This window comes from Impatiens glandulifera, chromosome 2, assembly GCF_907164915.1.
Source record: "Impatiens glandulifera chromosome 2, dImpGla2.1, whole genome shotgun sequence".
NCBI lineage: Eukaryota > Viridiplantae > Streptophyta > Magnoliopsida > Ericales > Balsaminaceae > Impatiens > Impatiens glandulifera.
Window position 1 is genome coordinate 43,061,609 of NC_061863.1, and position 8,663 is coordinate 43,070,271.

Below are 8,663 nucleotides of genomic sequence, written 5' to 3' on the forward strand. Positions count from 1 at the left end.
TATTTTATTTATTTTATTTATTTTATTTTATTTTATTTAATTATTAAGTTTTTTTTATTAAATATAATTAATTAATTAATTTTTAATATTTTTTAACTTTATTTATTTAATTAAAAATACAAAATATTATTATTTTATATTATAATTATTTAAAATATATTAAATATTAAAATGTGTACAAATTTAATAAAATATAAATATTTAATATTTTATTATATTAATTATATATATATTTTTTAAATACTTATAAAAATCAATTTTTTTATAAATAAAATTATCTAACAAATAAATAAAAATAAATAAGATAAAGTCTTTAATATATTATACACTAATGATTAGTGATAATGCATAATATTTTTAATAATATTTTTTATTAAAATATTTTATATTTAACTTTTTAAAATATTTATTTTATATAAAATTATTATTTTATTTTAATTAATTTATTATAATTTTATTATTAATATATAATATTTAAAATTAATTATATATCTTTTAGATTTTTTTATCTTTTAATTTCTTAATAGTAAGTATTTTAACCCGGTTTCGGTTTAGAAAAGAGTACACATGTCATAAAAAATACACCAAAGTAAATAAAAATTTAAAAATATAAATTCTAATAAAAATACACCAAAGTAAATAAAAATATAAAAATAAAAATTCTAATACCCAAATTCGTACCCGTTATTTCGTACCACAAATTAGCACGTGTTATATAACTAGTTGCCCATCCTTTAGCTTCGTCGGATGAATGATTATACCACCACATTGGAAATGGTGGTACAGGATAATGAGGGTGTAAAAAAACTTGCACGAAGTGTTGGCCAACAAGGGCGATAGCTATTTCTCGGCGCTTTAGGTCTGGAACTGGAGGGGACCTTAATGGTAAGTGAGTAAAACAACTACAATTATTCTCACCAAATGTATGTAGTACAAGGTTGTACCTTGATGCGATGACAATTCCTAAAGTCATACAGTCCATCCAATGCCTCTCAGGTGCCGGTTGCTCGAAATATTTTAATAAAACTAATAGATTATCTGCCATTTCCCGATCTGGATAAAGTTGATCATATTGACGCTTATTATGTTGAATCTCCTCCATAAGATCATATCGTACTTGAATCTAACCTTCTTCACCATACCCGATTAGTGCGGCTATCGCCCTAAATCCACAGTGACCGTCAGGTTCAACGTCAATAATATGAGAAATATAAGGCTGCATAACCGTAGGTAATTTCTCAATGTAGGTATCACGGAAGGGTGAAACGGGAGGGTGATCATGGGTCGACAGAGTATTGCGAACCCCCGACCCCCTCCCACGTCCTCTCTTTCGAGACGTTGCATTCGTTTGAGTGGCCCTAGAACTTGAAGTGGATATATCAACAAAAGAAGGTATGCGACGTTTGCTCTGCTCATCTTTTCCTATAGGTCGACCTCTATGTTCTGTATTGTACGAAGGGGCTCGAACTGTACTTTGAGATGGATCCGCAATATTAAAAAACCGATCTATCATTTGCTCTCGCATTTGTGGATCCATCCCATCTAATATCTCAACAACTTTAGATGTCCTGTTAGCTCGTGCTCCGTCGTCATGGTATTCATGACCGTTGATAGACAACCTCCTCCAATGAGCGTTGATACTCTGTATTGGAATTGGAATGGAAAGGAACCGATAATGTGCAAGATCATGCTTGCAAGGCAATCCGTATATTGTTTTAATTGAACAGTTGCATTTGCCATCTAGTTGGTGAGATGCTTCCTCGGCGCATTTCAGCTCAGCATTAATAAACTCCATTGCCTGTAGTGAAATTCGACACCTTACTTGATAAAAAATGTTGTCATGTAAATGTGTATGGCGTGGAATGTTGAGAGATCTCTCGAACGACTTTTGAATTTTCCCAAACTGATTTGTTAACATCTTATGTATTTTTATAAAAGATGTTTCCAGGGATGACATGGTATCTCCCAAATACATTTTAAGTCTCGCATGTGCCCCTTCCGCCCTGCAATAGAAAAATGCATTGTGTTTTAATAATGGTTGGAATTTAAATAGTACAATATTTAAAGTTAAAAAGTAACCACACCTTTGACTTGAATTACTCCCGAGGTGCATACATGTATCAATCCATGCTGAAACAAATCGCTCTTTGTAAGAGTGTAACCATGTCTCCCAAAGATAATTTAGGGCACCCTGGAATCGTCTCTACTCCTCGCGCATGACTTTCCACTTATGATGGTAAGACCACTGTGTGGATGAATTAATGAGCGAGTGCCATGACGCATTAAACTTGTTCCACTTTAGACCAAGCATAGGCCTACATTTTTTCATTACGCACTGGTTTATGTGCCAAATACAGAGGATGTGATGTGCCGTAGGAAAACATATTTCAATGGCATTAATAAGCGCCATATCCCGATCGGAAACAAACATTGATGGCAACGATGTCCCCTTTTCAAGCATCCACTTTTTTAAGGTACCTAATGCCCATGTTAGTTGCTCTTCCCTTTCATTGCTTAGATATGCGAACATAAGCGAGTAAGTTCGCATTGTGGAGGTGATACCCACAACCTCCAATAGTGGTGACCGATACTCATTGGTCTTATATGTGGCATCAATGATCAACACGGATGGACAGTTGACAAAAAGTAACAGACATTTAGGGTGAACCCAAATAATATCCGTAATTTCATTGGTGTCTGGATTTGTACGGTAATCATGGAGGTAATTTTTTTTAATTAACTGCTCCAAGACATACCGGACTTGATTTAGGCCGGCCCGTTTGGCGGATTTATTTGTGAAAATGGCATTGTAAATGGTTTTGATCCCTGTAGTGTTTGACGGGTCTCTTTGTTTCAATATATTAAGAACTTCACGAGGTGCGGTGCTATTGGCCATGTCGAGCACAAACTGTAGCTCCATTGATTTTAACCTAAACGGGTACTCATGACCATACATAGATTCTGCTAATGGATGGTTATGGAAACCACATACAACCCTTAAATGCCACATCACACCTTCTTGAGGTATTGGTACTCGAATGGGCATTCACATTTTTTTTGTCCCTGTATTCCTTTTAAAGGATTGCCCATCAACAAAATACCGTGGCAGTTTATATTTTCCTCCTCTTTCACACATTAAATGACACTTTGGCAACTTACCACCTTTTAAATTAGCAGATGTTTTAATCACTACCACAATACCATTTTCCAAACCAGCTCTTTTCGCCAAATTTATCTTTTCCAAAAATAAATAAGAAATATACATAAAACAACGATAATAACTAAGCTGGTCTGGTAAATTCGGGTGTATAATCGCGATTGTTGTTGGAGATGCTCTCTCCACTAGGAACATCATTCTCAAATGACCAATTATCTGAAAATATCTGAAAATGGATTGAAATTGTGGTTATTCATGTTAAAAGTATATTTGATTCTTCTGTGTTGATTTATCAACAAAAACAAATTTTGTTATGTAGATTTGATTTTGTTAATTTAGGGCGCACTTATTATTAAAAATATTATGTTTGACTAATTATTAATATATAATATTATTAAGACTTATTATTAAAAATATTATGTTTGAATAATTATTAATATATAATATTATTAATTAAAATTAAAAATATTATGTTTGACTAATTATTAATATATAATATTATTAATTAAAATATTATGATTAGACTAATTATTATTTGATAAATAATTTTTGTAAGTATTTTAATATATATATATATAATTAATATAATAAAATATTAAATATTTATATTTTATTAAATTATTATATATTTCAATATTTAATATATTTTAAATAATTATAATATAAAAATAATAATATTTTGTATTTTTAATTAAATAAATAAAGTTTAAAAAATATTAAAAATTAATTAATTAATTATATTTAATAAAAACATTCAATAATAAAATAAAATAAATAAAATAAGAAATGTGTAAATATATAAAGGTGGTAGAGATAAATAAGTAATTTTGAAATTAATTAAGGAGTAATGCGGGGGTGGAAATATGGGAGGGAGTGGGAAAAGCAATTTGCAAAAATTAACACTATAAAATTGCCTTAGGATTACATAAATCTTAGTCTAGTCTCAATTCAATCTTCAAATATAATTAATGTGACTGTATAAAAATTCATAATCTCCCTTGTACGAAAATCATGATACGTGGAAAAGGAAAGTTTTCAATTATGCTCGAAGAAGGGACACTAGGAGTGTAAGTAGGGTCGTTGACCTACTTGAAAATTTAATATTTTTATTGATTTTTTCAATTAATTTGTTTTATGTTATTTTGTACACGAATTTTATACTTATATTCTCTAAATAAAATAAGCTAGTTTTTCAAAAAAAATAAACTTTACCCTTTTGCATAAGTTTGGACCGATATATAAATCATTCAAAATAAGACTCGAAAAGAAGCCAATCAACGAGTCTATAAGTATTTAAGAAACAAGATTGCAATTTGTCACTTTCACTTAGAGGCTTAACTTCATTAACATAAATATAAGTCTTTCTCAAATCTTCATTTATTCAAGCTAATTGGTTGTTTCATAAAGGTGATGCAGTGATTATATCTCTTTTCATTGTTGTTAAATTTAGACAACGAGGTCAATATTTGGTTAGAATTGTTTTGAATATTAATCGTGATAATTATTTATGTAGGTAAATAATATTTTAATAATATGGGCATATGGTCTAGCGGTTATGACATTAGATTCTGAATCTAGTAACATTTATATTAGAGAGGTAGATAGTCAATTGAGTAGAAGGAGCAATGGCATGTCGTGATCACCCTGTTAATCATAATATTAGTTTCATAATAATAGTTATTTAGAGTAGAAACGAGAAGAACATGAAAATAAGTATACAAAATGGTCATATGGTCTAGCGGTTAGGACATTGGACTCTAAATCCAATAACTTAAGTTCAATTCTCGGTTGAACTTATTATTTTAAATAAACAATGTTTAGGGTAGAGAGTAGAGTCAATTGAGGAGCAATGACATTGCATGATCACCATGTTAATCATAATATTAGTTTCATAATAATAGTTATTTAGAGTACAAAAGAGAAGAACATGAGGATAAGAATACAAAATGGTCATATAGTCTAGCGGTTAGGTAGAGAGTAGCCGAGTTCAATTCTCAGTAGGACCTATTATTTAAAAAAATATATGGATATATTCACTCATGTGAGTGGTCTAGCGGTTAGGACATTGAAATCTGAATCTAGTAAATCGAGTTCAATTCTCGATTTTTCTAAATTGTTTACAAAAATTATGGGTATATTCACGCATGTGAGTAGAGAGTCGATCACAATTAGAACATGAGAATAAGTATACAAAATGGTCCTATGGTCTAGCGGTTAGGACATTGGACTCTGAATCCAGTAACCCGAGTTCAATTCTCGGTAGGACCTTATTATTTTAAATAAATCAAGATTTTTGTGGGTATATTCACTCATGTTAAGAGTTGATGTGTATTTATGTATATTTTTAAATAGTTTATTTGTATAAATATTATTTTATTTTAGTGATAAAGCCATTAAAATGACGAGAACAGAGTAAAACAAGAGTAGAGAGTGAGAGTCAATTGAATTGAAGGAGCAATGTCATGTCGTGATCACCCTGTCAATCACAATATTAATTTCATAATAACACTGTCAATTAAAATATTAGTTTCATAATAACACTGTTAATCACAATATTAGTTTCATAATAACAGTTGTTTAGAGTAGAAAAAGGAAGAACATGAGAATTAGATTCAGAAAGAAAGAAAATATATTAAATAGAAATGAAGAAATTAGGGTTTTAGGAGCATAAAGTTTTGGTACTTTATAGAAATCACATTGAATAGAAATACAGAAATCAATCCATTAAAATACCATACCCTCTCATTGACAGTTCTATCCTTATTTAAAGTCAAACGATTGTAAAATAACCTACTATAAGATAAATGATAGATAACCGCTTTCGGTAACAACAACTACTCCCAATTTAGCATACCTCATCTACGTCACAACCCCGTTACTTGATCAACAATACCTGTAATAGATTCATCATGGTTGTGAATATTAAAGTCACGACATCCCTTTTCTCTTAAGAATTTATTGCCCTTGTCGAACGTGGTTTCTGCATTGGAAACGTTTTATAGAATTTAGGAGATTGAGAACGAAAAAAAGTCAATTCTTTCCACGTGGCATCTTCCCTCGTATTATTTATCCACTGAACCAATACTTGAGTAACCATTCTTCCCTTCTTTATGATTAAACGTCTCTCCAAATTTGTCTCTAGAACCAAGAATATATCACCATCCTCTACTATTAAGGGCAGAGATAAGCTGACTGTTTGCACATGACCAAATTTGACCCTCAATAAAGATACATGAAAAACAGAATGAATTTTACAGCCCTCTAGAATTTAAATTTATAGTCCACTTCCCCAATTATTTTTTCAACAAGAAAAGGTCCAAAGTATTTTTCCAAGAACTTGATAATTTTACGGGCAGCAACTGAAGTTTGACGATAGGGTTGTACCTTGAAGAAAACCAATCGCCACATTAAACACTCTTTCCTGTTGTTTCATACAATTCTAAGTTAATTCTAAATTCTTTTTCAGATTACGACACATCCGTGTACAATCTTGAACAATTTTCAATAACACCAACCTTACACGATACCATTGGTCCCATAGGCAGTGGTACCTGAGAAAATACATAAAGAGCTTCGAAATGGGACATTTTAATCGAAGAATAAAATGTGTAATTGTACCACCATACTGCGAGAGCTAGCCAACGTCTTCATAGTTTCGGTTTTTAGCCACTCATACAACATAAGTAAGACTCTAAACACTAATTAACTCTTTTAGTTTGGACATTAGTGTAAGGATGATAAGCTGTGCTCAATAATGATTTCACCACAATAACTAGCAACAATTATTGCCAAAATTGACTAATAAAAATAGCAACTTTGTCAGGACTTAAGCAATCCATAAAGTTTGTAGACATTACCCAAAAATAAAGATGCAACTTGGACCGCATAAAATGGATGTTTCAATCTAATAAAATATATGTATTTAGTAACGATCAACCATTACTAGTATGGTAGAGAAGCCTTCTGATGTCGAAAGTCCTTCTATAAAATACACCGTGATATTCAACCATAGTACCAGTAATAGTTGCAATAATACGGACTTACTAGTCTTCTCTGGTTTAAATATTTGTTCACAACTTCTTATCATTTCTAAAACCTCCTTCTTCATACCCGACCATCTAAATAGAAAATTTAACCGTTGAAATGTAGCATGCATCCTTGAATATCCTCCAATAATTGACTCATGAAGTGTTAACAAAATATTTCTCTTTAAGGATCAATTTTTTCCATATAAACTAGACGGTTATTTTTTTTATGATATTAGCCTCTATTGAAAACATAGGCCAATTATTACTTGCCACTAACAGAACCATCTTCTGAACAAAATAATCTCCTTGATAAGAATCTCCGACTTCTTTCTGTCATGAAGTCATTGTCATCGTCATCCACATTAGTGAAACGTGATCCATTCTTGAGAGGGCATCGACGACAAGGTTTGAACTTTCCCTCTTATATGTAATTTTTCCGTTAGGATGATCGCAAGATCTGTATGTATTCTTCTCAGTTGTGGATCAAAACATGACAGAAGATTACGTTAATTCATTTTCCATTATGTTCATAGCCATGCTCATGGAAGGATTCCCACTTAAATTGTAAGATGCAAAACATTGTCAAACAAAGAGTCATAACTGAATATTACCAATTCCTAGAGATGTTTGATGGTATATCATCGAGACCCGCTAGTTCAGGAGTGTTTGGTGCACAAGTTTATGCAATGTCAGCTGTCCTGCAGTCCCTGTAAGTAATTTTTTTTACTTACCTGCGGTTTTCCTTAAAAATTCAAATGTATGATTCTCTTTTACCTTTGTTGATTAGATATCAAGCATGTTTGTTACATTTGAATGTATTGTAGCAGATAGTAAGGATTCTGAATTCATATGCCTGTCTTCCAAAAAGTCCTTATTTTAGGTTTAGGAATAAAGAGCATGTTTGCTTCTGAACTTGTTGAAGAATAGGTTGAAAGTTATAGGGGATGGCATCTCTGAGTTGGAGCAAAATGTGGAACTTCATGACAAGTTCTTGGATTATGTTTCTCGATTAGATGATGCGATTGGGCAGTTAGCAGGTCTTACTAGTAGTAGTAATGGATGAACTATCTGTTTTAATCTCTCCAAAATTTAACGGTTCTCATTTGAAGATGTTCTCCTTGAGCTGTTATTAACTCTTAAAATACTCTGTTTTTTGTCATTTCATCTCTCCTTTCCAAAGGGTTTGTAAATTTAGGGTTCATCTTCATCCTATAACTTGGAAGAGAGGTAAAGTTATCAACAATATGGCATGAAAGACCAAAGCTTTATGGGATTCGAAAATTTGATCTAGAATACAAGATACATATATTAATTACCTTATTCTTTACTGTTTTTGGCCTTTGATTTTTAAAAGCTGTGATAAAATATGTGGAGTTAAATTCAGATTTAGTAAGTATTCACATCTAGCGTTTGTAGTCCAACGGTTAGGATAATTGCCTTCCAAGCAATAGATCCGGGTTCGACTCCCGGCAGACGCA

General features: G+C 31.5%; 2 non-coding genes across 2 annotated transcripts; both read left to right on the top strand.

Annotated features, from left to right (window-relative positions):
• Positions 1 to 5,353: 5,353 nt before the first annotated feature.
• TRNAQ-CUG lies at positions 5,354 to 5,425 on the top strand. The gene has a single exon. It is a non-coding gene; the product is annotated as a tRNA-Gln (tRNA).
• Positions 5,426 to 8,591: 3,166 nt separating this feature from the next.
• Positions 8,592 to 8,663, top strand: TRNAG-UCC. Its single transcript has one exon. It is a non-coding gene; the product is annotated as a tRNA-Gly (tRNA).